At 34.3% G+C, this 27230-nt stretch overlaps 1 protein-coding gene across 3 annotated transcripts in view; it reads right to left on the bottom strand.

Annotated features, from left to right (window-relative positions):
* CNTN1 (contactin 1) overlaps positions 1–27230 on the bottom strand; it is a 348668-nt gene that overhangs the window by 240804 nt on the left and 80634 nt on the right. For 2 of the 3 annotated variants that reach the window (XM_041736681.1, XM_041736678.1), the window contains exon 2: positions 21604–21651. The exons of the other annotated variant lie outside the window; for it this stretch is intronic. The gene's annotated coding sequence lies outside the window, so the exon portion shown is untranslated. The remainder of the gene's footprint in view (positions 1–21603; positions 21652–27230) is intronic. 3 annotated transcript variants of the gene reach the window in all.

The following is a 27230-nucleotide window of genomic DNA, read 5'->3' as shown; positions in this document are numbered from 1 at the left end:
TTTATTGTGCATACAAATACCAATTGTGTATAAAACATCAAATAATAGATTTTATTATAGGTAATAGATTGGATTACATATTCATCATCAAATAATAATAGCTTATGAACACTGAGATGTACTTATGCTAGGCATTTTCTCAAGTACTTTACATGATTTATCAAATCTAATAATTCCTACAACCAACCCTCATGGACTTCTTTTAATAATGCTGCAATAACCTCAGACATACATTAATTTAATTTACTGATGTCTATTTATAAATCCATAAAAAGTTAGAAAATAGGTTAGAATGATACTTGGGTTTATGTTCATACTGTTTATAGCTTCTGATTCAAAAGTACAGTAGATAGAAAATGGGCTTTAGTATGCTGGGCCTCTGTGCTGCATAACTCCAGTGAACATCATCTGCTATCATTTGCCTTCTGCCTGAAGAACTTCCTCTGCCATCACTTATGGTGCAGGTCTAAAGGCAATATATCTGTTTAGCTTTAGTTGATTTGAAGAAAAGTATTAATCTGCATTTTTGAGAGATTTTTTGCTAGTATAGAATTCTAGATTGATAGGGATTTCCTCTCTTTTTGGTACTTTAAAGATGCTAAAGATGCAGGTTGTATGTGGGAGTTCAGTGAGAAGATGTTAAGAATGACACTCAGGTTTCTGACTTCAAAAACATCAATGGGTGTGGCACAATAATTGAGATTGACTAAGAAAGTACAATCAATATACAAAAATCGAGGGTAGTGAATTGGTCAGTCCCTTGCACATCATTCCTTTTAACCCCTTGGCTTTCTGTCACACATTTACTGACTCCTTACTTGGACATCTTTACAACTGGCTTCTGGGACACAAACTTACTGCCTTTACCTCTTGCTTCTCTGTTCATTCCTTTTCAGTCTCCTTTGCCAATGCAATACTTTTTATTATCATCCTTAAAAGATTAAAATATAAGAAAACTCTTCTCCTTTCATTCTCTCCTCCCAGGCATTTTTATACCCTCTAATAACTTGACCAATCATGTATAATGAATCCAAACTTATATCTTCAGGCAAAATGTCTTTTCTGAGTTCCAGCTCATCAATCTACTGATATACTTTAAATTTACACTTAGGTAACTAACAGGCATCTCAAACTCAGGCAGTCTGCAATTGAATTCATGAGTTTTCTCCCAAAATTTATTTCCTCCATTTTTCCCTATTCTAGTTAATGGTTCCTGTCTCTATTTACATCAGAAACCTAGATGTGATACTTTATATTTTCTTCTTCCTCTATGGCCACTAGCTTGTTGGTTTGTACTTGGTAAATATATACTGAATCTATCTACTTCTTTCTCTCACCATTGCCATTAACCTATTCCAACTCATCATCATCCCTTGCCTGATGGATTATAGTAAGTTCCTAAAAGATTTCCCTACATAACCCATATCAAATGCCCAAGAAGGATATTTTTTAAATGAAAATGTCATCCTATTATTTACTGGCTTAAAATCCTATTTCAATTAGGATGCTATTCTATGTCTTCAACAGGACATAGCAGGTCTCTATCATCACTAATCCCATCTCATACTATTCTCCCATCATTCACTACATTCCAATCACCCTGGTCATTTTCCTGTTCTATACTAATGTGCACACGCTGCACAGACTGTTCTCTTAGCCTAGCATGCTTTTTCCTCAGTTCTTCATCAACTTCATCTCATCTGTAGGGTTGTACCTTAAAAGTTTTTTTAGAAAATTACTTCCCTGGGTAATGTTTCTTTGGGAATTCATTCTCTGGTTTAACCTTCCTCCTTTCAGGCTATGTTAGGTATCTTGTAATTCATTCATTCTCACGATAACTGCACTTTTTCTGGGTACCACTTATGGCAATGATAATTACTCACTTGTATGATTGCTTAATACTTAACTCTACTGATGGCAGAGATCACATTTGTCTCACATTTTATCTCTGTTTATTTATCACTGTATTTGGCATATAGAGGATACCAAAAATGTATTTTGAATTCATAAATGATTGAATCAATGGCACAATTTGTTATTATATTAGCTACTTACCAATTGGGTTTTTGTTGTTGTTGTTTTTAAAGATTTTATTTGGGATTGAGAGAGAGAAAGAGAGAGAGAGAGAATGTGTACAAGCAGGGGGAGTGGCAGGCAGAGGGAAGAGGGAGAAGCATGTTCCCTGCTGAGCAAAAAGCCCAATGTGGGGCTTGATGTGGGGCTCAATCCCAGGACCCTGGGATCATGACCTGAGCTGAAGGCAGACGATTAACCAACTGAGACACTCAGGCGCTTCAGCTACTAATCAATTGTATTAGCTATTAAGACATGATTCTTTAGGATGGAGAACTGGCACCTATTATAGGGTTGGCCTAATATATCTGGTCTTCCTGCTTCCAAATAGTTTATATTCAACTTCAGATCTTTGGCTATGGATTCTAACATTTTTAGTTTCTCTCTAAAATAAAGTGTTTCTTTATTCTTTGATTTTACCCTCTTTGCTTTGCCAAGTCTGCCCTAATCTTTAATTCTTCTTTGATTCTTGATGTATATCATCCTGACCTCTTTTACTAATGCTATGTCACCTGTTCTGACTTTGTGTCCAAACACATCTTCCCTTGAATGAGAGTTTCATCCTCTCCATATCCCTAGTTAAGTTCTTTCCCTCCTAAATTTATTTTTGTCCCAGATTCTCATCTTATATTTGAGACCAGTCAGAACACTGATCAACCATTATTAATTCTAGTTAACTCCAGCTTGATTTCTTCATTCTGCTTTCCTGGAGAAGCTTGCCTCGGCATCACAAGACTCTTTGCTGGTCCCTGTTGCTGTAGTGCAGTTTTTTTCAAAGTTAACATGGATCTCTTGGGAAGCTCTTTTAAAACACGGTCTCTCAGGTCCCACTCTGAGAAATTCTGATATACGAAATCTGGCATAAAGCCCCCAAATTTGTATTTCTATCAAGCTACGGGGCATGCAGCTGCTGGGAATCTTAAAATCATACTTTGAATAGCACTACTATAATAGCGTGAGGCAAGTTTGTAAAATCTGGTTGAAGTTTACTGTCAGGTTTTGAAAATATCATGATTGCTTTAACTTTTCTAGAATCTGGTCATCATGATTTAAGCTGCCTTTCTACTTTTACTGTTTAAGTCATCAATCTCGTACAACTGAAGAAACCCTCTTTGTTTAAAGAGTTTTTCTATAACAAACATAGCTGTTTGTTATCTTTTATGAATACTTAAAAACATAGTTTTATTCTATTCACTGATCATTGACCACAGTCAAATTGTTTTATGTTAGAAGACATGAATTTTAGTGGTTAAATATACAACGTTTCATATGCTACAGCCTGAGGTTTGGTCCTGGGCCTCACATTTAATTTTATTTTTCTGTCAAATTAGAAATATAATAATAGCCACACAAATAATATCTATCTTATAGGAATGTTGCATTGATTGGCTAAATGAAATAATTTGAAAAAAAAAACTTAGCACAATTGCATGCTTTACAAGAGCACAGAAAATCACTAAAACTGGCATTAAGTTTTATGCTGTATTATACTCCATATATGTAGCAAAAACCTGGCATAAATTGGTGTTCAATAAAAGCTTAAAATTATAAGACTTAATGTAAAAAAAAAAACACTTTATGTCTGCTACAAAAGTTATAAACCTAGTTTTCTTTAAAATTTTTAATAACTCCGAATTCAGCGTGGATGTTCCAGAGAAACAATACCGTATATATATCCACACACACCCCTATACTACATACACACATACACACATATACATACATACACTCCTATACTACATATATATGCATATATATATATACACACACTTACATATGTATGAGATGTGTGTATGTACCAAATCCAGAACATATATGTATAGTATAAAATATATATGTATAGGGGCACCTGGGTGGCTCAGTGGTTGAGTGTCTGCCTTTCGCTGGGAGTCATGGTCCTGGGGCCTGGAGTCAAGTACCGCATTAGGCTCCCCATGGGGAGCCTGCTTCTCCCTCTGTCTATATCTGCTTCTCTCTCTGTGTCTCTCATGAATAAGTAAATAAAATCCTTAAAAAAATTTTTTTAAATAAATTTAAGGACAAATAGGTTAATATATAAATATATTATAAATATATGTATGTATATATATTTAAAGACATTTATTTTAAGGAATTGGTTCACATGATTATGGGTGTGCAGTAGACAAGTAAGAAACCCCTAGGGTAGCCCAGAAGGCTAGAAACTTGGCAGGAGTTAATGCTGCAGACTTAAGGCAAATTTCTTCTCTGCAAAACTTCAGCATTTTCTCTTTTTAAGGCCTTCAACTGATTGGATAAAATCCCCCGACATTATGGATGGTAATCTGCTTTACTTAAAGTCAACTGATTTTAGATGCTAACCACACATACAAAATACCTTCACACCAACATCTAGATTAGTATTTTATTAAATAACTGGGCACTGTAGCTTAGTCAATTGACACATAAGAAATAACCATCACAACTACTTTATATCTATAAAGAAAAAAGTATCTCTTGATAATTAGGGATTTCCATAATCTGATTCAATTTCTCTCTTCTAATTCCTCCCTCCTCATTTGTGAGACTCATTTTTCAAGTTCCATCATTTTGCGAAGCCAATTATTCATTTCTATGGGAAGTACTTTCTCTTCTCTGTTCTCATAGTCATTGTATCTTCCTTGTATCCCTCTGTGTCATAATCCTCTGTACATGAAATAATTTTTCTCTGTTTGTTGAGAGCTCCCTGATTATGGGCACTATGGTTTCTTTTTATTTCTATCTCCCACAGAGACTTTTCACTGTGATGCTCAAAAGATAAGGGTTGAATTTATTAAATTATCTCCCAGCAAAAAGTTTCAACTAATAGCTTTAGCAATGAAGTAAAAGTTAATTCACTTCACCTGAAGGAACAACATTTTAATAGTGTAGCACACTAGCAAATTGTGCATTATTTAAATAATGTAATGATTTACTAAAAAATAAAACATTAAACAAATAAGACATTTAATATTTTTGGCATATCGCGTAGGTAAAATACTGAGTGGACATATTTTTTAACGACAATATTATCAGTTCAGTTTTATTTAAATTATATATTTTCTCGCTACCCATTCAAAAAAAAAAGGGCAGTTATTCATTTTCAAATTCAAGGGGCAGAGTATAAAACAGCAGGAACTCAGGCAATTCAGCTATCCATCTATCTTGAGAGGAATAAAACACTATTCCACTCTGTACTGGCTGGCACAACTCTTCACCAACAATCCCCCATTTAGATATAAAAACAAACTGGCCTTTGTATTTTGTTTATGCTGTCACCGGGGCATTGCTCTCAAAGCACTTCAGCAATACAAAAATAATGTTGCTGTCTCTCAGGCAAAACTAAAAAACACTCACAAAAAAATGCTGCTCAAAGAGCATATTTATCTCAGTTGGTTTCTTCTTTGTGTAATGATACAGATATTATACTAAATTCTTTATTTTTGTTAAAATACTGAATATTTTCTCATTTTGCATGCATCTAAGTAAAATCCTGAACTGCAGAACATTTATTAGGTATGTAAAATAAAAATGATCTAAATTTACCCACGTGCGATTCCTTCCTCCCCTTCTCCCATTCAGTATTTAAATTTCTAATCTAATAGACACAGATATGAACAGAGGCAATAATGTATTATAATACAATGATAAGAATAAGTACTGCGTTCAGGGGAAGTAGAAAAGAACTGGCATAATCAACCTGAGAAGGTGGGGAAGAAGAAAGCCAGGAAAGGTTTCATTCGGTTGAGCATTGAAATAAGAGTAGATATTTTCCCAATGGATACGATGAAGGGCAGAGGAGTTATTCCAGGAAGAGGAGGCCACCTAAAAGCATTAAGGATGACATAGCCTAGCTCGTGCTGTTTTTTAAAGAACTGCAGAGCATGATGTATGCCTTAGAGTGAAAAGGAGGGAGAGGCACTCTTTTCCATCCCATCAGTATCAAAATTTGATGTCCAAGTCCAACATGCTTCATGATCTGCTTTCGTGTTATCTGTACAACTTGAATTTATTCACACAGAAGGTGCTAAATAAATATTTACATTCCCTAAGGATCAATATGCAAGGTACTCTGTCAAAGTTTATGGAGAATAAAAACAAACAACTATAACTGAAGAAAATGTAAAACAAAAGCAGTCAAGACCTCATAACTAAGAAATATGAAATCCAAAAATGATGATGACAAAGTCAAGATAGAAAGTAGAAAGAGGAGATCTTTGGAAATTAAGAATTTATTGTTCCCATTGCTCCATAGGTAAGCTTGTTTCTCCAGTGTTGTCTGCACTTACTCTGTTCATTCCTACTTGTGTTTTGTTTTACAATATTTTTCTGTCTCTATCTTCTTGAATACTTCAAGTTTCTTCCTTTACACATCCAGATTTTAGCTATTTCAAAGAGGAGAAAGAGAAATGATAGTGATTGAATGTGTTTTTTTCTTTTTCACCAAGCAGTCTAGGTATTTTATATGAACATTTTATTTAATCCTCACAGATTTTGAGGTGAGTAAAATAGACATTGCCTCCTTGTTCCACCACTCTAGCCATGCCTAATTCAAAGAGGTTATATTTCCCTCCAGAATATAGAGTGAGTGGAAGAGCTGAGAGCTGAGCCTAGCCCTTTCTCCTCTTTCCAAGCTGAGCTCACATGATGTTTTCTAGAGGAATCACTGTCGTAGGACACCATCCTCTGAATTCCTATGGTCAGCATGCTGTTACACTCTAACCATTAATTTTTTTCTAATAATTCTTCAGGTTAATTCTATCCCCTTCCATGGATTATGAGATCTTTGATGAATCACATTTTATGTTCTTATGCATCACCCATGAAACTCCAAACAGTGCTGATCACATAGCAAGTGACTTGCAACATCTGTGGGTTGATTAGGCTGCATCTTCAGAAGTTTCAATCCTTATTTCATTTCAGTATAGCCTTCCCTCCTCCCATAATGAATCATCAACTTTTGCAAGTGCTCAGCGGGAAGATTCTAGAAGGTAGGTTATTTTGTGATATGTAGTATACCACCAGAGTCAATTCTTGTGTATCTTAACAAAATAGTATCTGTATTATCTTTGTAGTTTTACTACTAATGCACTGTGAACCTATACAAGCTACCTATGTCACAGGCATCATGTGAAGGTTGTGAAATATGATTACGAACATAAGTGAATGTTATAGACTTTGGAATAAAGAAAAGAAATACAAGTTTATGTTTATAATATTTAAGGAAGTAATCTACTTGTGTTTCTTAGTTCCTACCAAATTTATCCCTGGACTAATCTGATAATTGAATCAATGTCCCTGTTTCAAAAGAAAACAAACAGTGCCCATATGTATTTTAATTGGCCTGCTAGGGAAAATGGCCCAGCTTTGGCCACGAGAGCATTGATAAGTGAAACAGTAGGAATTTGGATGTATTGAGGGGTAACAGGTAAGCAGTAACACTGCCCATACTTACTGCTTGAATAGGTGATAAACCATTTCTGGAGGTAGTACAATGACATGGTGAGAAAATTAGTTCTAAATCCAACAAGTAATAAAAATTGTTGTGACGATACAAAATAAAAATTTGAGGAAAATGTTCCTTCCTAACCTCAGCCATAGACTAGTGAAAGCCTCTTTTATCAGTTGTGTCTAAAAGAAAAAGTCAGGAATTCTGTGGAGGGAAGACTAGCCCTTATTTGCTGCAAAGCAGCCTCCCTTAAATTTGAGATAGGGCATTGTTTGGTGGGAAACAAGCAGAACTGGTTTTATGGGATCTTTTAACAGAAGAAATTTAAAAAGAAGCTTCAGAAAGTGAGCTGGAGGGAAGAATTTATGGTGAAATAAGAGATTTATACTGCTCCCCCTCATCTGTTGGGTGATTGTAGGGGTAGGAGAGGTAGACAGAAAATCCTCCCTTGAGATTTGCAAATGATTTTGAATGTGAGATGCTGACTCTGCTTTCCTGTTTGGAGGTTACTGAGTGCGGAATCCCAGATATTTCCAGTGCTGTCAGGGCCTGGGGACTGAACTGCCCTGAGATGGCCAAGAGGCATGAACAGGGAGAAAAGGGCAAAGTCTGCTCTAGTTTCCTATGGGACTTAGTTGTGCACAGAGAGAAGGGTGAGTTCCTGTTAGGTTAAGTAGTCCACTGACCATGATTGGAAGCTCTAACCTAGGGATCAAGTCATGAGAACAAAGGGATAGTACTATAATGGTGGAAACAGTTCACTTGGTATAAGAAAGGAATGTGGCTTCCTATCCAGTAAGTCTATCTTCCTCAAAAAACTGCTAGAGAAACTCACTGGCACTCGTGGTTCTTCTGTGTTACTCTTAGAGGCAGCAAAGGGCATCAGCTGGATATGTCAAGTGCCAAAGATCAACCAAATGTGGGCCCCAACAGCAGAAATCATACATATTGTACAAGTCCTTCATGTAATAGAATTTCCAGCTGTGAAAGAACCTCAGAAACATGGTGAGAAAAGTGCCACTCTTCTGTTTTTTCTGAACACGATGTGATGCTAGCTAGCTTCATTAGCAGCTGGTGCACTGTGGTGGTGTGTATAACACTTCTCTTCCCACATGTGCAGCTGGTTTCCAGTCAGCTCCTTACCACCCAAATGTATAGAATTATATTTTTAAGTGTAAAAGAGGAAATTTTGTATTTATTTCTGAAACTTGTTGGTTTGAGCTCAGTGTTATGGTTATTGTAATAAATTTGAATGCTGATTCTGTCCTCTAAAATATTAGCTACTGAATTATATTATGACAGTTTGTTGTCAGATATAACTTTAATTTTCCCAGGTTTTCATTGTACCATGTAGGAGATGATTAAGCTACCACTTTTGTTGTATAAACCTAAAACTATAGCTCTGACACCAAATCTAACAAAGGACAAAAAGGAAAAAAATATACAGAATTGGCCATAGTGCTAAGTAATAAATAAAATCCTAACAACCAAGATCCAAAATAAATTAATACTCTTTTGGGTAAAAGGATGGTTCGATGTTAGGAAATCTATGGATTTATTGTAGCGCTGCAGTAAAGGGAGATTAATGTGGACCACGGAGTAGAGAAAACAATTAAGTTGAGTACTGGGGGGATGCAGCCAATAGACTCATGCAATAGATAAAGTATGTGCTATTCACAATAGCCCTGGGCTGCACTCAAGTGTGACCATATATAACATAATAGCTGTATAGAAATCATGGGTCTGTAGAGGTATTTCAAGTTTAGATGAATAAAGAAATGTTGAAGTAGCAAATATCAAGGGCATAAATATAAAAAGTAAGAATCTTACAAATTTTCCTAGCTTATATTCTGGAAAACTGTACACAAATATGGGGTTATGACAAAGATGTTGAACATTACTTTTAAATCAAACATTAGAAAATATAACTTATGTAACCATGAAAAATGGCCAAATTATATAAGGCATAATGTTAGAATAACATTTTTGAAGAATTTGTGGCATGTAAAGTTTCAAAATTCAACACAACGTAAGATGAAGTGAAAAAAATAAGGTGTTAAAAATTATATACTTATGACTTCAAAATATCTAAAGATGTTAATAAAGCTTATCTCTGAGGATATGGTTCTTTCTCTTGTTTTCCAATTTTTTTTAAGTAAGTGAATTTTTTAAGTTAAAGGACTCCTATTATACACATATTTTCTCTGATTGTTATAAAATCTTTTCATTCTTACCCCTTTTGCTACATGAAGAACATTAAATGGCTTGGCTATACTCTGACAGGTGTCAGTGGCGATCTGAAGTTCAAATTTAAGTTTCTTTAGTTCTTTTCACTGCAATATATACAAATATATCCTTGCCTCACCATTTCTGAGAAGGAAACCCATCCTTTCAAGTGTTCATGAAAATTTCTAAGCAATTTAAGTGTTATCAACTGATCGGTGATTCAGTAATCAAAATGCAAATATATGGATTAGAATTTTATCTCCTCTCTTTGCCAAGCTCTGCTCAGAATAATAACATTAGTATGATAGCAGAAAATCATACCAGGAAATTTTAAAAGCAGATTATGTTATCTACATATGGAAAAATCAATCTTAAAGTAATCACTAAATCAATAATTACATAGCAACTGATATTTATCTATAGGGCATTATGCTGAATAATCTGTGGAGGTTTGAAAGATGCACAAGACATAACTCTCTTCCCTTATAGGTTTTTTTTTTTTTAAGATTTTATTTATTTATTCATGAGAGACACACAGAGAGAGGCAGAGACCCAGGCAGAGGGAAAAGCAAGTTCCATGCAGGGAACCTGATGTGGGACTCAATCCCTGGACCCAAGGATTATGCCCTGGGCTGAAGGCAGTGCTAAACCGCTGAGCCACCTGGCCTGCCCCCTTCTATAGGTTTTATAATCTCACTTGGGATATATATATTAAAAAGAAAATAATAATAAAAGTTTAGACTAAAAATTAAGAATACAGAACAAAGGAAAAAATTAAGATGTATAAATGTCTAATAGGTAGTGGGCACTATAGGTGTTTCATATATGCCATTTCATTAATTCTCATAATGTATCTGCTGAGGCTGACTCTAAAAGGAGAAGGAGAACCTTCTCTAGTGAACTTAAAAAGTCATCTGGAAAGAATTTCTTTTTAAAGTGTCATTTTATTTGTCTCTAGTAACCTGAAGGTACCTACTTCCCTGGGGAAAGGTAACAGTAGGACCTTTTATGACCTGTTAAATTACGGCTCACTCCTCTAAAAGAGGATCACTGAATCGATTTTCCAAGAGGTTATTTCGGGTCAGAGAATCATCCTTTTGTGACTTAACATTATTGGAAACTTTTTGAAGTATTTCTGTTCCTAATTGAGGTTGTTGGCAGGAAAGGATACCAGGAGCCTCAAAGGGATCACCATGAGGCAAGGGAGAGTATGGCCATAATAACCCAAGCTCAGAACCACTGTTTAGAGATTCCTGAGGAAAGGCTGAGGCTGAGAATCTTTCTCCTGTCTTGGCTATGGTATGCCAGTGGATATTGCAGGAACAATGTCTGAGCTTCTTCTAGATGACAAATGGAATCATGAGGCCCATGAAAGAAAGTACAGTGATTTATTTTAGTCAGGACATTTTCTGTAGCAGTGCAAAATCATCACTTGTAATGTACTGGGGAACTAGTTTTCGACATTAGCTCCATGTGTAATGACAGAAAGCAACAGATGGTCTTCTTTCTGTCTGCTTGGGATTTGGGAACAGGGCAGCCCATATTTGATGGAGTAGTTTTCTGGGAATCTTGGGCAATGGAAGTGGGCATAGAGAAGATTTGAAGATGGAGACGTTGGGCTTCCTGCTAATACAGGCATACTAATTCAGACTTATGTAAAAATATAAAAGAGATCTGACTGCATTTGAATTCCAGTTGTTTTTATTTTTTTTATGATGAGATAAAGGCTCAGATAAGATTTATACTTTGTCTGAGGAGTCATAGCTAGTATCGCAAAGCTAGGATGCAAACCAATCCTGTTTGACACTAATATTCTATGCTATACAAGAGATGTCACAAGAAATTATATATTTTCCAGATAAAACTATATATCTAGGAAGACCCAGTAAATTACTATTCACTAATAATTAGTAAAACATTTTCTTAAACTCCAGATAAATATTATTGTGCAACTCTGAAAGAAAATAAAGCTTATGTTTTCATTATGAAAAGCTACAGTCATTTTATTTTATTCTTCACTGAATCTCAGGCACTAAATCCCCTGTGCCATCCTGGATTTCCTTTTTTTGAAGAAGGAATTCTTGTTCTGATGAAATGGAATAAAAAGTCATAAGATAATCTTACATTAGTCATGCTTGAAAAATAAAGCAATAGCTTTTAATATGTATTCTATAATTCATTCTAATATAATTGATGAGGAACTCAAGCTATTAAACATCCAAAATAATTCAATTGTGTAACAGATAAAACAAGGAGAGTCTGCCAAGACTTACTATAATAAATAGGCTTTAATGACACTGAAAAATACACTAGGGCTGTAATGTTTTTCCCAGTGTTTAGAAAGTGCCAAGCAGAATAGTGAGCACAGATTTGGTGCTAAACAAATTACTTTTGATTGATGATAGCTGCCAAGTCCTATATAAACTGTAGCATTTAGGAGCATCTACAGAATTGTTGAAAAAATCATATAAGATAGAAGTTACATAGATATAAAGGTTTTTAAGTGACAAATGAGAGAAGTCGTCTTACAAATAAGATTAAAGGTATGACTGTACTTACGATTTCTAATTGATGAAAGATTGATATAAGTAGAAACTATGACAGAAGGATAGTATTTTGGTTTTTTATACATATCCTAATGCCTAGAATACAATCTGGGGTATGCTGTGCATCACAGTGGACTTATAATGATTATCTACTGAATAAATAAATAGGTTATACATTTATTTATGCTCGGATTTTTAGTTATTAGAAATGTTACATTGTATTTAAAAGTTGAGTGAAGAAATACAAATACGGCCTTCACAGTAACACATATTGGAAGGTAGAAGTGAGTAGAATGAGGCAGAAGCTGATCACAGAGAAAGGGATCTTTTGGATAGATCCCATATCCCAAAAACTTCTGGCTTCCATGTTAGCTATTTAAAAGTCAACCATTAACCTAATTGCCCTTCCTTTAGCAGAGCAGAGTCTCTTGTTTTTCTAGCTGCTGCCAGTCCTGTGGGATTCTGCAGTTTCATTTTTAAGTATTTAGATGTAATTTTCTTAAATTTATCCTGTTTCATTTTCCTTGTTCTCCAGGAAATGATGATAAGGTATTTCTCAACAATTCTAGAAAATTCTCTGCAATTACTTCTTCAAATATCTCCTTCTCATTTCTTTTTTATCTATTTAGAACATCAATTAGATATATTATATCCTCATTCTGTTCATCATCCAGTCTATGGTCCATATTCTCTGGTAATTTCTACGTTTTTTTCTCCCTATGATGTTTCTCTCTTTGATGCTACTATTTGGATCACAAATTCTCTAGCTGAGTCAATTCTACTAACCTATTCTTTAAGTTTGTAGTTTTGATTATAATATTTTTCATTTCTGTTAGATTATTTTCCAAAACTATTTCTCATTTTTACACTCTCTAGTTCCTTGATTATATTTTCAAACTTTTTTTCCTTAAATATATTTATGGTATTGAAATAATGCCCACCCCTGTCCTCCCTCTCTAACCTCCAACAGGATGCCCATGAACTAATCCTCCAGACCTGCAAGTATGTTACTTATCATGGCAAATGGGACTTTGCAGATGTGATCAAGGTAAGCTCACCTGAGATGGTAAGATTATCTTGGATTGTTTGGAAGGGCCCAGTTTAAACACGTGAGCTCTTAAAAGCAAAAGAGAAAACCAGAAGAATGGGTCAGAGAGATGAAATGGGAAAAGGCCTCACCCACTGTTGTTGGCTTTAGAAAGATAAAGATGGGGCGATGAGCCAAGAAATGCAGCAGGCTCTAAAAGCTGAGAACAAACCTCAGTTTATAGTCAGCAAGAAAATGGGGACCCCAACCCTTACAACCATAAGAAATTGAACTCCGTAATTTTAGTAAGCAGGAAACTGATACTCCCATAGAGCCTCCAAAGAGGAATATAGTCTACCACTCTTAGTTTTAGTCCAATGAGAACTAGACTGGACTTTTAATCTACGGAATTGTAAAATAATAAATTTGTGTTGTTTTAGGGGCACCTGGATGGCTCAGTCAGTTAAGCATCTGTCTTTGGCTCAGGGCATGATCCTGGGGTCCTGGGATCAAGCCCTGCATCAGGGTCCATGTTCAGTGGGGAGCGTACTTCTCCCTCTCCCTCTCCCGCTGCTTGTGCTCTTTCTCTCTGTCAAATACATAAATAAAATCTTTAAAAAAATAATAAATTTGTGTTGTTTTAAACCATTAAGTTTGAAGTTATTTATTAGCATCAGTAGAAAATTAATATAGATTTCAGTATCAGAAGTGAGATGTTGCTGTAATAAATATCTAAAAATGTGGAATTGATTTTGATATCAGGCAGTAGGCATAGGCTAGAAGAATTCTGAGAAACAAGAAAAATAGTCATGATTTCTTTGAATAGACTGTTAGCAGAAAGACAGACATTAAAGACTGCCCAACAGGGCTCAGAAGGAAATGAGAACATGTTATTGGAAACCAGAGGAGAAGGGATTTTTTTTATAGTGACAGAAAACTTAGCTGGACTGTGTCATGCAATTATGTGGAATGCAGAGCTTGTAAGCTATGAATTCAAATATTTAGCTGAGAAATTTCCAAGTGAAATGTTGAGGTACAGACTGATGTTTTCTTTCATCTTAGAGTAAAATGTGAGAGAGGAGAGATAAATTGATGGAGGAGATGTTACACAAAAAGGAAACAGGACTTGATGATTTTGTAAATTCTTAGCCTACCTGTATGTATCACAAACATGCTAAAATTAAGAGATTATTCTGAATTTAATATTTATTTAAAATTAAGAGATTATTTTTCTGAGATTCTTCAGAAAGATCAAAAGATCAGAGTATTCAATAGCAAAAAACACTCTTTGAAGAGATTAAGGAGGTGATCATAGATCCCTTCAGCCATCTCTGCAGACGCCAAAAATGGTGAAGAAATTTTCTTAGAAAGATCTGTTGGTGAAACTCTCATCTGACGGAGTGAATTATGTGACATCCATGGAAGACCCACAGATTTCTTGAGAATTTTCTACAACCAGAGATTCTGTCAACTTTAACTGAAAGGAGTCAGAGAGATATGATATAAGAAGGTCTCAACATATATGATTGCTGGCTTTGAAAAGGGGGGGAACCCAATGCCAAGGCATGAGGAGGCAACCGGAAGCTAGAAGAAATGCTCAACTTAGACCCAGCAACAAAACAAGGAGCTCAGTCCTACAACTACTAGGGATTAAAATCTGCAAGCAAGTTAAATTAATAGGAAACTGAATCAATTTTCCTCTGGAGCCTCCAGAATGAAATCCATCCTGCCTATACTTTGGTTATATCTGGTGACACTTGTGCCAGTACTCAATTACTGACCTATAGAAATGCAGGGTGATAAATCTTGTTGTTTTATGACACTAAGTGTGCGGTGATCTGCTATGGAAACAGTAGAAAATTAATACAATATTAAACATATTTCTTCCCCTGCCCCAAATCTGATCATTCCAGCTTAACAGAACTTTGTAAAATTATATTTTCTGTCATGATTTTTTTCAGCCTTCTCTTAAGTCCATTTTATTCTATAAGCTTTGTAATTTTCGAATTAACTAATTTCTCTAAAAATTTATCTCGAAAACATTGACTTTAGATTCATACAAATTATTTCTTTTATTTATTAGATTCAGTAAATGATTTCTTTTGCTTCCTCCCACAAACTATGAATCTCGAACCACTCTAAATTATTAGATAAAGTGTGTTGGATCATACGAGTGAAATCTACCACCAAACCTCAGTGAATGCTGGCCAGAAGTTCTGAATTCAAAGGGCAAATATGTTACTTCACTCAGTGTCAAAGTCAAATAGGCATTTTTTTTAAAGATTTTATTTATTTATCCATGAGAGACAGACAGAGAGAGACAGAGACAGAGACAGAGAGGCAGAGACACAGGCAGAGGGAGAAGCAGGCTCCTGATGTGGGACTCGATCCCGGGTCTCAAGGATCAGGCCCGGAACCAAAGACAGACACTCCACTGCTGAGCCACCCAGGCATCCCAATGGGCATGTTTTTTGGTGCACCTTCTTAGTAGTAGGTTTATTTTTTGTACAGCCTTAATCTTAGAGTGTTTCCTTAAGGATCCTGGTTTCCTGGGAGATTCTTCCATTAGACTCCAAATTGGGCTAGCCCTAGGCTTTACCTTCTGTCCCCAGCTTTGGCCTTGCTTACTTCTCAGAGTTGCTGCTTTTGATTTGTTTTTGTTCTCTTTAGAGTCTTTATTTTCCTACCACCTCAGAGAAGCATTTTTTAAAAAGTACATTTTTAAAGTTATATTTTTAGAGTTTTTCATTTAACTACTGCCAGAAAAGGAACTCTTTTTATAGTTTTTAAAACCTATCCAAATTTATTTTTATAAATTAAAATAATACATTTCATTGCCTATATAGGAAAAGTTTTATTACCTTAAGCAAAACTATTAACAAAGTGATAGCTTTTCTAATAAACTTCTTTTTTTAAAAAGATTTCATTTATTTATTCATGAGAGGCACATAGAGAGAGGCAGAGACACAGGCAGAGGAGAAGCAGACTCCCCACAGAGAACCCCATGCGGGACTGGATCCCAGGACCCCAGGATCATGCTCTGAGCCTAAGGAGACACTCAACCACTGAGCCACCCAGGAATCTCTCTAATGAACTTCTTAATGTGCCTAAATGTCTTGGTGCTCCATGACAATGCATTTAACAAGTAACATTCTTTTTTTCTAAATATTTTATTTATTTATTTGAGAGAGGGAGAGAGAAAGGGAGAAAGAGATCATGAACAGGGAGAAGGGGCAGAGGGAGGACAAGAAGGAGAAGCAGATTTCCCACTGAGCAGAGAAGCCTGGAAGGCAAGGGCAGTGGGATCCTAGGACCCTGGGATCATGACCTGAGCTGAAGGCAGACATTTAATTGACTGAGCCAGCCAGGCACCCAACAAGTAACATTCTTAATGATATTCATGTCAAGAAAAACAAATAGCAAATCAGAGGCAACACATTTCACATTTTAAATTCCTATTTGCTAAAAATAGATTATAACATATAAAAACTCTCCTCTAAACTTGAAGAAAAAAAATCACATCTTGTGAGAATCAAATTCTAAAATCCAAAGCCTACTATTAGTCTTTGTACTAACTTTACATTTTTCAAAAACACAATTAAGCTGAAATCTAAATATAGAAAGTATATCTTCTTTTAGGTTTATAAAGATCTACATTCCCTTGTTGATATTTATGAGCAGGCCTGAGCCACTGAACCAGTAGTAATCTCATACCTTGTGCTTCTATAGCAAGGATTTATACTATGCAAAAAATAACTTGTTTACACATTTTTAAGACTAAACTGTGAACATCTTGAAAAGAGAAAGTATATCTATTATAAAATACTATGGTAGGCCAGAATTTAGAACTGAATTTGGGTACTGAATAATTATCTGACAAATTTAATCTATGAGGAAAATATTTACTAAAATGTAAGAAGTTTATAATTCTGTAGTAAATTTCATTTCAAATTGTCTTTTTTTTCTAATTCTAGAAAAAAACTGTTATACCTTATAAAAATATTATAGTATTTTAAGCTAGCCTTAGTGGGACATCACTCCAAATGAATTAGCTTGTACCTTAGGTACAGCTTCCTTTCTTTCTTTCTCTCTCTGTTTAACATATAATTCACATGTTGTATTACACAATGAATGAGGTTTTTAATCTGAAATAAAAGTGATTTTAATTGTATTTTACCTGAAGCATTAATAACAAGATAATACCCAATAAAAGAAAATCAATATTGTCAGCAATTAAAATAAATCTTTTCCAGAGTTCAATTTTAAGTAATTTGCATTTACTTTCTTCTAAAAAAAAAATCAAGATTCTATTGCCAAAGATGTAAGTCCCAAACAAACAAAACTTTTGAGAGTTTAGAGTCAGGCATCGAAGGCCAGATTATTGTACAGGTTGCATCATATCACATACATTTTTCAGACTTATATAACTATATTTTATTTTTAAGATGTTCAACTGAAAATGATGTTTAAAATATCAGCCTCTAAAAGGTATCTAAATTTGTAAGGGAGAAGTAAAACTTTCACTATTTGCAGAAAACATGATAATGTATTTACAAAACCCTAAAGACTCCACAAAAAAAACTAATAGAACTGATGATAAATGAGTTCAGTAAGTCACAAGATACAAAATCAATGTACAGAAATCTGTTACATCTCTATACACTAATAATGAAAAAGCAGAAAGAGAAATTAAGAAAACAATCCTATTTGCAATTACACCAAACAGAATAAAATACCAAGAAATAAATTTAACCAGAGAGATGAAAGACCTGGATCCTAAAAATTATAAAACACTGATTAAAGAAATTGAAAATGACACAAAGAAAGACAATCCATGCTTATGGATTGGAAGAGCAAATATTGTTAAAATGTTTATGTAACTTAAAGCAACCTACAGATTTGATGCAATCCCTATCAAAAATACAAAAGCATTTTTTACAGAACTAGAGCAAATAATACTAAAATTTGTATAAAACCACAAAAGACCCTGAATAGTCAAAGAAATCCTGAAAAAACAAAGACAAACACAAACACTGGAGGCATCACAATTCCAGACTTTAAGTTACATTACAAAGCTCTAGTAAGCAAAGCAATATGATACTGACACAAAAAGATATAGATCAATAAACAGAATAGAAAACTCAGAAATAAACCCATAATTATATGGTCAATTAATATTTGTTAGAAGAAGAAAAAATATAAAATGGGACAAAGTGCCTTCAACAAATGGTGCTGGGAAAACTGGGCAGCTACTTGTAAAAGTATAAAATTGGACCACTTTCTTACACTATAAACAAAAATAAGTTCAAAGTGGGTTGAAGACCTAAATATAGGACCCAAACCTGTAACAATCCTAGAAAACAGCACAGGCTGTAATTTCTCTGACATCAGTCATAGCAACTTCTTTCTACATGTCTCCTGAGACAAGGGAAATTAACGCAAAAATAACCTATTGGAGCCACATCAAAATTAACAGTTTCTGCACAACGAAGGAAATAACCAACAAAACTAAAAGGCAACTTATGGAATGGGAGAAGATATTTGCAAATGACATATCTGACAAAGTGTCAGTATCCAAAATACATAAAGAACTTACACAACTCAACACCAAAAAACCATAAGTAAAACATATAAAACTGGGCAGAAGACACAAACACATTTCTCCAAAGAAGACATACAGATGGCCAACAGACATGAAAAGATGCTGAACATCATTCATCAGGGAAATACAAATCAAAACTATAATGAGATATCACCAATCAAAGCACATGTCAGAATGACTAAAATAAAAAACACAAGAAATAACAAGTGTTCCAAAGAATGTTCGAAAGAGAAAAAGGAGCTCTCATTCACAGTCAGTAGAAGTACAAATTGGAGCAATCTCTGTGTAAAACAGTATGGAGGTTCCCAAAAAAGTTAAAAATAGAACGACCCTGGTCGTTCAGTATGGTCCAGTATAGCACTACTGGGCATTTATCCCTAAAACACAAAAACACAAATTCAAAGGGATACATGCACCCTTATGTTTATTGCAGCATTATTTATAATACCCAAATTATGGAGCAGCCCAAGTGTCCATCAATAGATGAATGGATAAAGACATCATATACATATATGATATTATATCTTTATATATTTAATATGTACAAATATACACTTAATTTAATATATTTTATATTAATATATTACATATTAATATATAACGGAATATTATTCAGCCATAAAAAAACCCAAAATCTTGACATTTGCAATGACAGGGATGGAACTACATAGTATAATGCTAAGCAATTAAGTCAGAGAAAGACAAGTACATTATTTCACTCACTTGCAGAATTTAAGAAACAAATCAAAGAAGCAACAGGAAACAAGAGAAAGAGAAAAAAACAAAGAAAAAGACTCTTAACTATAAAGAACAAGCTAAGGGTTCCTGGGGTTTCGGGTGGGGAATGGGTGAAATAGGTGATGGAGATTAAGAGTACATTTACTGTGGTTAGTACTGAGTACTGTTTAGAATTTTTAAATTACTATATTGTACACCTGAAACTACACATAATGCTGTATATTGACTCTATTGGAATTAAAATTAAAAACTTAAAAAAATTAAAAATAAAATTAAAAATAAAATATCAGCCCCATGTGCTTCTATTTTGATACTAATCCTTCCATACTTATCACCCACTCTAATGTTTTCTAAAAATATATTTAATGAAATTAGAACTGAATCTTCACTTCTTTTCTTCATGTAACTTTCTATCTCCTATAATATATATGAATGCGGGGCCCCGTTGATCTTTCAGGTACAGAAAAGCAAAACCAAACTTTTTCAGTTTGCTATCAATTTTCCCCTTTCATCAGTTTTGCATTTTTTTTTTTTTTGCTATAAGAATAAACTTGAAACCAATTCTGCTCTTCCTTCCCCTTTATTCCTTTTGCCAACTGTATCATGAAGACCTGTCATATTTGTTTGCTTTCATGTCTTCTGGTAATAGCATGCCTCTCTATTTCCACTGCCTCTATCAGGATTAGGCTGTCATTTCATGCCTTGAAAGGACTACATAATTTTCAATGATCCCTCCTAATTCTATAACTTTATTCTTAATTGTTGTTTTTACCTGGTTACTCTGATCATATTGTCGATTATTGTACTCAGCTACAACAGCAAAAATCTAGTTTAGTACTTTTCAGCTAGAGGACAATAGAGATGAAACGGGAACAATCACTTAGTATTAGCCATCAAAATAGGTCCATAACCTCCATCTACTCCGGCTGTACAATTTTTATTACATTTTCCTCAAATGCCCTTCATTCTAACTTGTCACTCAAGCACAGTGTGTATCTAGATCATCTTTCACAATTTTGTTAAGTGGCCTTCATACTGCAAAAAGAATTCACTTCTCATTGTCCTGTCAATCCAAACTTCAGAAAATGCTGCCTAACTCTTATATTCTCTTGGCAGTTTATATAGTGGTAGAAAACCAAAACTTGATATGGGATAGACCTCAGCTGATAAACATACCACTCACCATCACATACTTTAGACATGCCTCAAGTTTCTCATCATAAAATGAGTTAATAAGAATAATAATACCCTGGCTTCAGGAACTTATGAGGAATTTATGAAATAAAGCATTTCATAAAGTGTTTAGTAGAGTGCCTACATTATAATGCTAAATAAATAGTATTATTATTATTATTAATTCTATGACACATCCCCATTAGCCCACATTTGATAGTTCATTCTAACATCTATTGACTCAGCAACATTGACCACTACACTATTTGGTATTAATTGTTCTCTAATTGTTTTTTATATTTGGACAGTGATTTACTCATATGGGTATTAGCAGAAAGGAGAGTTAGAGGACATTTATTAAGTAGTCATCAAGCAATTTATCACGTTTTGATATATTTTTTAAATTTTTAATTTAAATTCTAATTAGTTAACATATAGTATAATATTGGTTTCAGGAGTAGAACTTAGTGATTCATCACTTACAAAAACACCCAGGGCTCATCACAAGTACCCTTTTTAATACCCATTTCCCATTTATCCCATCTCCCACTCACTTCCCCTCCAGCAAGCCTCAGTTTTCTGTCTATGGTTAAGAGTCTCTTATGGTTTGCCTCCCTCTCTCTTTCTCTCTCTTTTGATATACTTTTTAATTAAGAAATATTACAAAAAGTTAAAGTGGAACCAATATCATTATAGTATATTATTTTTATCCTTTAAAACATACACATACACACAGACACACACACACACGTACTCCAGGTAAACAGCTTACCTTAGGATTTTTCTGAATTCAGCTTCAGAAATGACCCAAATTGGATATCTACAAATCAATAATTATAAAACTGTAGTCAATTAGCTTGAAGATAAAGATGTTTTTTACTTTAACTATGATTTTTAACATTTTCCGCGAAAAAATCAGCTGCATTTTAATCCTCTACAAATTTGTGTTTGTTGTTTTGACCATTGCAGTAAAGTTTTAGCATATTTGTAAAATACATTCATAAAATCAGTAAACACTTTAAAGGGATTTGACTTTTTATATTGTTTCGAAAGCCAACTGATGATTTATAGACCGAATATCCTCGTATTCATCATTACTGAATTGAATTAAAATTAGCATTTTAAATAAAACAGGGTAAGAACTGCTGAACTGGTACCATTTTATGATACTGAAATCTAGATTGGAATTTATTTTAGAGAAACCTGTATATCCACCATACTTATATCGTGTCTGTGTATATGTACATGTATATATGCTATGTATGTATACAAACTAGTAGACAGCATGCTAATACTCATACACACACAAATTTAAGAGGAAAAAAACAGTTAGATGTAAACATTTCATAAAGGAAACCAAGTATTTGAGTAAACTCAAATGGATTAAATTCAACCTAGCTCAGGCTTGGATAAACTGATACTTTGGTGATACTAACAAAAATAATAGTAACAAAAATTGTATGCTAAGTTTTATAGTTTATAGAATACTTTTCATGTTTAAATAAAATCTTTAAAAATATATATATAATGAAGCTAGTCCTTTAGACCTTTCATCAAACATCTTTCTCCCAGAATGACAGCAGATGTTAATCAGATAATGACTCAAATCAATACATAACTATATACCACATTAAATGTCATGAAGAAGGCTTATATAGTACTTTGAGTGCAAGGGGGATCCTGAATTAGTCTGAGGGGATAAAGGAAAGAACTAAAATTTGAACTAAGAGTTATCAGGTAAAGACGGGCAGAAAGAGGAGAGAGTTTCCATTTAAAAGGAGTTTCCATTTAAAAGGACAAGGTGCTGATGCAGGAAGGAATGCGGCACTGATGAGAAGCAAGAAGAAGGCTGTTAAGGATAACACACAGAAAAGGAGCAATAAGTAAGTGTGCACAAAGCTGGTGAGGTTAGGCAGAGCCATAGCAGGCTAGAGGAAGTTTAGTTTTTATATTATACCTACAGGAGGTTACTACAAGATTTAGGCAGAGGAGTGAGGTAGTTAGAGCTCCTTGAAGAGGGTAGCTCTAGTGAAGGAAATGATAGTGAAAGAAGAGTGAATATAGGAATCCGGTGAGGAGTTATTGCACTAATTAAGGTAAGAAGGATAGTGGCTTTGAGTAGAATATTTGCAAATGAAACTGAAACTGATAAAATTGGTTTGTTTTAATAAGTTTTGGAAGATAGATTATTATCAGTCTCTCTCACCTCATTGTAAGCTACATGAGGGCAGACACTGCATGTTTTACTGACCATTATATCTTCTGCCACACAGTAGATACTCCAAAAAATTGTTTTTAATGAATGCATAGTAGGAAAAGAAAGAGAAATCAAGAAGAATAAGGAAATTCATGAAGGGGTACTACTTAGTACAATAAGAATTACTAAACAGGATCAGGTCTGCAAGTGAAATAATGTGTTTAGACTTAGAAAAATTGTACTTAGATTGCTTATTAGATACAAGTAGAGACACATGTATATCTAATAAGTTCAAGTGGAACTTGAACTTATTTTCCTAAGGAAAATCAGGAAATTATAGTTGTCTAAAGTTCAGATTAGAGATCTTGACTAGAGGTATAAATTTGGAAGTCATAAAATACTGATAACATTGAAGCCATGGGAATGGATGCAGTATCTATGGGGAGAAAAATAGATTAATAATGATAACTGAATTTTTGCAGACTATGTATCAGTCACTGTTCTAAGCGTTTTACATGTTATAATCCAGTTATTTCTCACAATAACTCCATAAAGAGAACTCTGCTTATTATCCCACCCTAAAGTTAAGAAAAACAACGCAAAAAAGTTATATAATTTGCCCAAATTCACCCAACTAATAAATGGCAGATCTAAGGTATGGTAGACGGAATTCTAAGATGTCCTCCAACTGTCCAACCCTTGGTGTTCACACCTTGTACAATTTCTTCTCCTATGTGGGGAAGAACCTATAAATAGAATGGGATATAACTCCCATGATTTAGTTACAAATCAGTTGACTTTGAATTAAACAAAACCAAAAGGGAGATCTTTGTGGGCCTGGCCTAATCAGTCGATCCCTTTGAAGGAAACTGGGTGCTCTCTGACATCAGAGATTAAAAGTGTGAAAAGGCCTATGCAGAGGCCCACATGGCACAGTACTGGGAGCAGTTTCTAAGACATGAGAATAACCCTTGGCCAACAGCCATCAAGAAAATGGGGAATTCAGTCCTATAATCATAACAAATTGAATTCTGCCAAAATCAGTGAGTTTAGAAGAGGACCTCAAGCCTCAGATGAGACCTCAGTCCTACCTAACAGCTTGATTTCAGCCTGTTGAGACCCAAGCAAAGGACTCATGAAATCCACCCAGACTTCTAACCTATAGAACTGTAAAATACTAAATGAGTATTGTCTTAAGCCAAAGTTTGTGGTAATTTGATATACAGCAATAGCAAACTAATACACATGAGGAAACCTGAGTAGTTGGTCTACATAGCCTGGGCTGCTAAAGTCTGGGCTACATTGCATAAGGCAGAAGAGATGGGAAAATGAGAACAGAGGCTAATAACGAACAACAGAAACCTGAGGAATGCAGACAGGTAAGAAATGGGCAGTGGAAAATGAACCAGCAAAGAAGACTGAAGACAGACAAAGAAACCAGGAAAGTCCAAGACAGTATGGCATTAGGGAGGCCAAGAAGAAGGATCTGTGGAAGGGTGGAGATGGACTAAGAGTGTGGAAATGGGCTACAGAGTGCAAATCATGAGGACTGGAGAACATTCATTGGATTCAATAAGATGGAGGAAGGTAATATTGGCTTTCGTCTAGTCAATTAAAAAAGCAGAGTTAGCATTCTAGAACCCCCCCCCCCCTTTTTTTAATTAAGGGAAGGAAACATGTGATGGGCTGGCGAGAAAAAATGTTTTCCAGACATATTTTTATTATTCAGTATTTTCATGCAGAAGCATTATAAATGTCTTCCTCAAGAATTGGACACATTTTATTAATTACAGCAGACTTGAAAAGTAAATCAATTAAGATATTTTGTCATAAAATTGAACATCAAAGATTAATAATTTCTTAAGTGACAAGGCAAAATTGCACCCAAGTAGCATGCTAAAAAAATATTTAATCTCATGAGATGACTAATGAAAAATAGTAGAAAAAAGAGAACAGAAAAGAGAGCAGTAGAGTTCCAAAACTCATTTAGTTTGATCATTTATGCTGCCACTCCAAGGGAAAGTTATTCTTATCTCCTAAGAAAATATGAAATCAGATGCAGAAATGAAAATGTAAATAGGCATTAAACAAATCAATAAAGAACCATTTGACTGTAATAGAGTACAACTGAGAAGACAAAGTGTACACACAGAGATAATTAAATTTATGACTTTTTATGCTGCTATATTTACCCGTTGATGTTAGCTCTAGGTTCTCGTGTGCCAGTACTTAATTCTGATGATAAATTTTATGGGAGGCAGGAATAACAATGACAATTCTTCCCTTATTCCATAAAAGATAACAAAATAATAAGATTCAAACTTCCCTGTTATTCCTACACATGGAGGGATATACTTGTTTCCAGTGGAACCCTCAGGAAAGGAAAGGAGAGTTTATCCAGGGATCTCTGACACATAGTCAATAGACAAACAGGGCCATATTCAATGGCTCAGTCTGAACTGAGATTTAAATTTTCTAATTTGAATGATCAAGATAAATGTACAATGGGATAGAGACCCAAGTGCAGGAGTGTAGTTTTAGTGTGTCTTCTGGTGGCTTATGTGAAATTTTTCCCCCTTTGTCTCATCAGAGGCTTTTGTCCCAGATATAGTTGTGAGTTCACCTGTTCCTAATGCTTTGCTCATGCAAAGATGGCTTAAGAGGCCTGATATAGTCATTGGTTATATCCTAAGTTTACCATTCATTTTGTTGCTCATTTACATTCTAAGGATCTTGAATTTGTTTCACATCCAACTTATTTTCATGTATTTGGCTCCTACTTTTAGTTGTTTATGAATGAGACAGCTCTTACTAACAGAGCTAACCTTACTAGTGATCATATGATTGCTTTCTAGTGTAAGACAAAGCTTGATTCATTAATCAGTCATACCATCTTCATAAAGAAAAATGACTTTTATCATCCTAGCATAAAATTCTTTAAGAAAGAAAATTTTATTTCTATGTGGAATTTAAGAGACAAAACAAATAAGCAAAGGGGAAAAAAAAGAAGTTGACTAATTGGTCACACTAATGTGTAGACTCTTTTCTACATTTTATTTAAATTAGAATCAGTTATTTTATTATCCCTTTTCCCAACTGGGATGTGTACGCAACAAGTCTTTCCAGTAGTTCCATCTTACACAAACTGTGAAGCAGGTGGCTCGTCATGATCATCTTGTCCAACTCTAACTTCTTATAATTTTCCCCAAACTATGTTTTTCAAATTAGGCTGTACTTACTGCATATAAACATTCCAAACTGGCTTCCAATCATTTCAAATTCTAATATACTTGAATATACTGTTTGTTTTGGTGAGCAGAGTTCTTGGTATAATAAGAGTACAAAACATCTTTTTCCATCCATATCGCTGTACTAATAAACTATAGTTCCTAGAATAGGTACCTTTTAAGCAGGACTGAGTCTACAATAGAAGATACATATAGTTTACTCTTTGGTTTGAAGCCTTTTCAGAAGAAAGATATATGATCCAGAAGATTTTAGGAATACAGACAAAATTCTAACTTCAAACTCCTTATATTTAAAATGATTTTAGGGAGATTCATATTTCCAGTTAAAATGAGTCCTCATAACAATGACAAGGAGCAGAAACCAGAATACAATTGCTTTAAACTATGTTTGTGTATAAAAATAAATCTTGTTGTACTTTAATTGTAGCTCTAATTTGGTATCAGTGGAAATACTTTTTAAAATCAAATTTTTTTTTAAAAGGGGATTTCACTTCTGCTCTCATTTCTCCTAACTTTGAGAGTTTACTATATTGGATCCCAAAGTATTTCTTAATCTCTTCACAGTTAATGGCAGAAAAACTTAACTTTCATGACTTGTGTAAAACATTATAAAAATGTCTTAAGTGACGGCAAACTGTTGGAGAATGTACTTATAATTAAAGTCCAATGTATATTTATTGGTATTTAGGACACTGGAATCCTTGACAAAAAATAATAAATTTCTTAAATGTATAATTTTGTGCTTTATAAATAATTATACGTTTAGGTGTATCTATATATCTGAACAACACCAGACAACTAGCTTTTAAATTATCAGTCTCCTTGTTGGAATTGTTTTAAGTGGCAGGTGAAAAAAAGGTGAGGAGGGTGAAATTTTTATTCATTTTAAAGAATGAGAAGTAATACACAGAATGAAGTAAGTAATTTAAAACAAACAGATGGGAAATTGAGTAC

This window comes from Vulpes lagopus, chromosome 21 (genome assembly GCF_018345385.1).
Source record: "Vulpes lagopus strain Blue_001 chromosome 21, ASM1834538v1, whole genome shotgun sequence".
Lineage (NCBI taxonomy): Eukaryota > Metazoa > Chordata > Mammalia > Carnivora > Canidae > Vulpes > Vulpes lagopus.
Note: the sequence above shows the minus strand (reverse complement) of the source record. Positions and strands in the feature narration are given on the sequence as shown.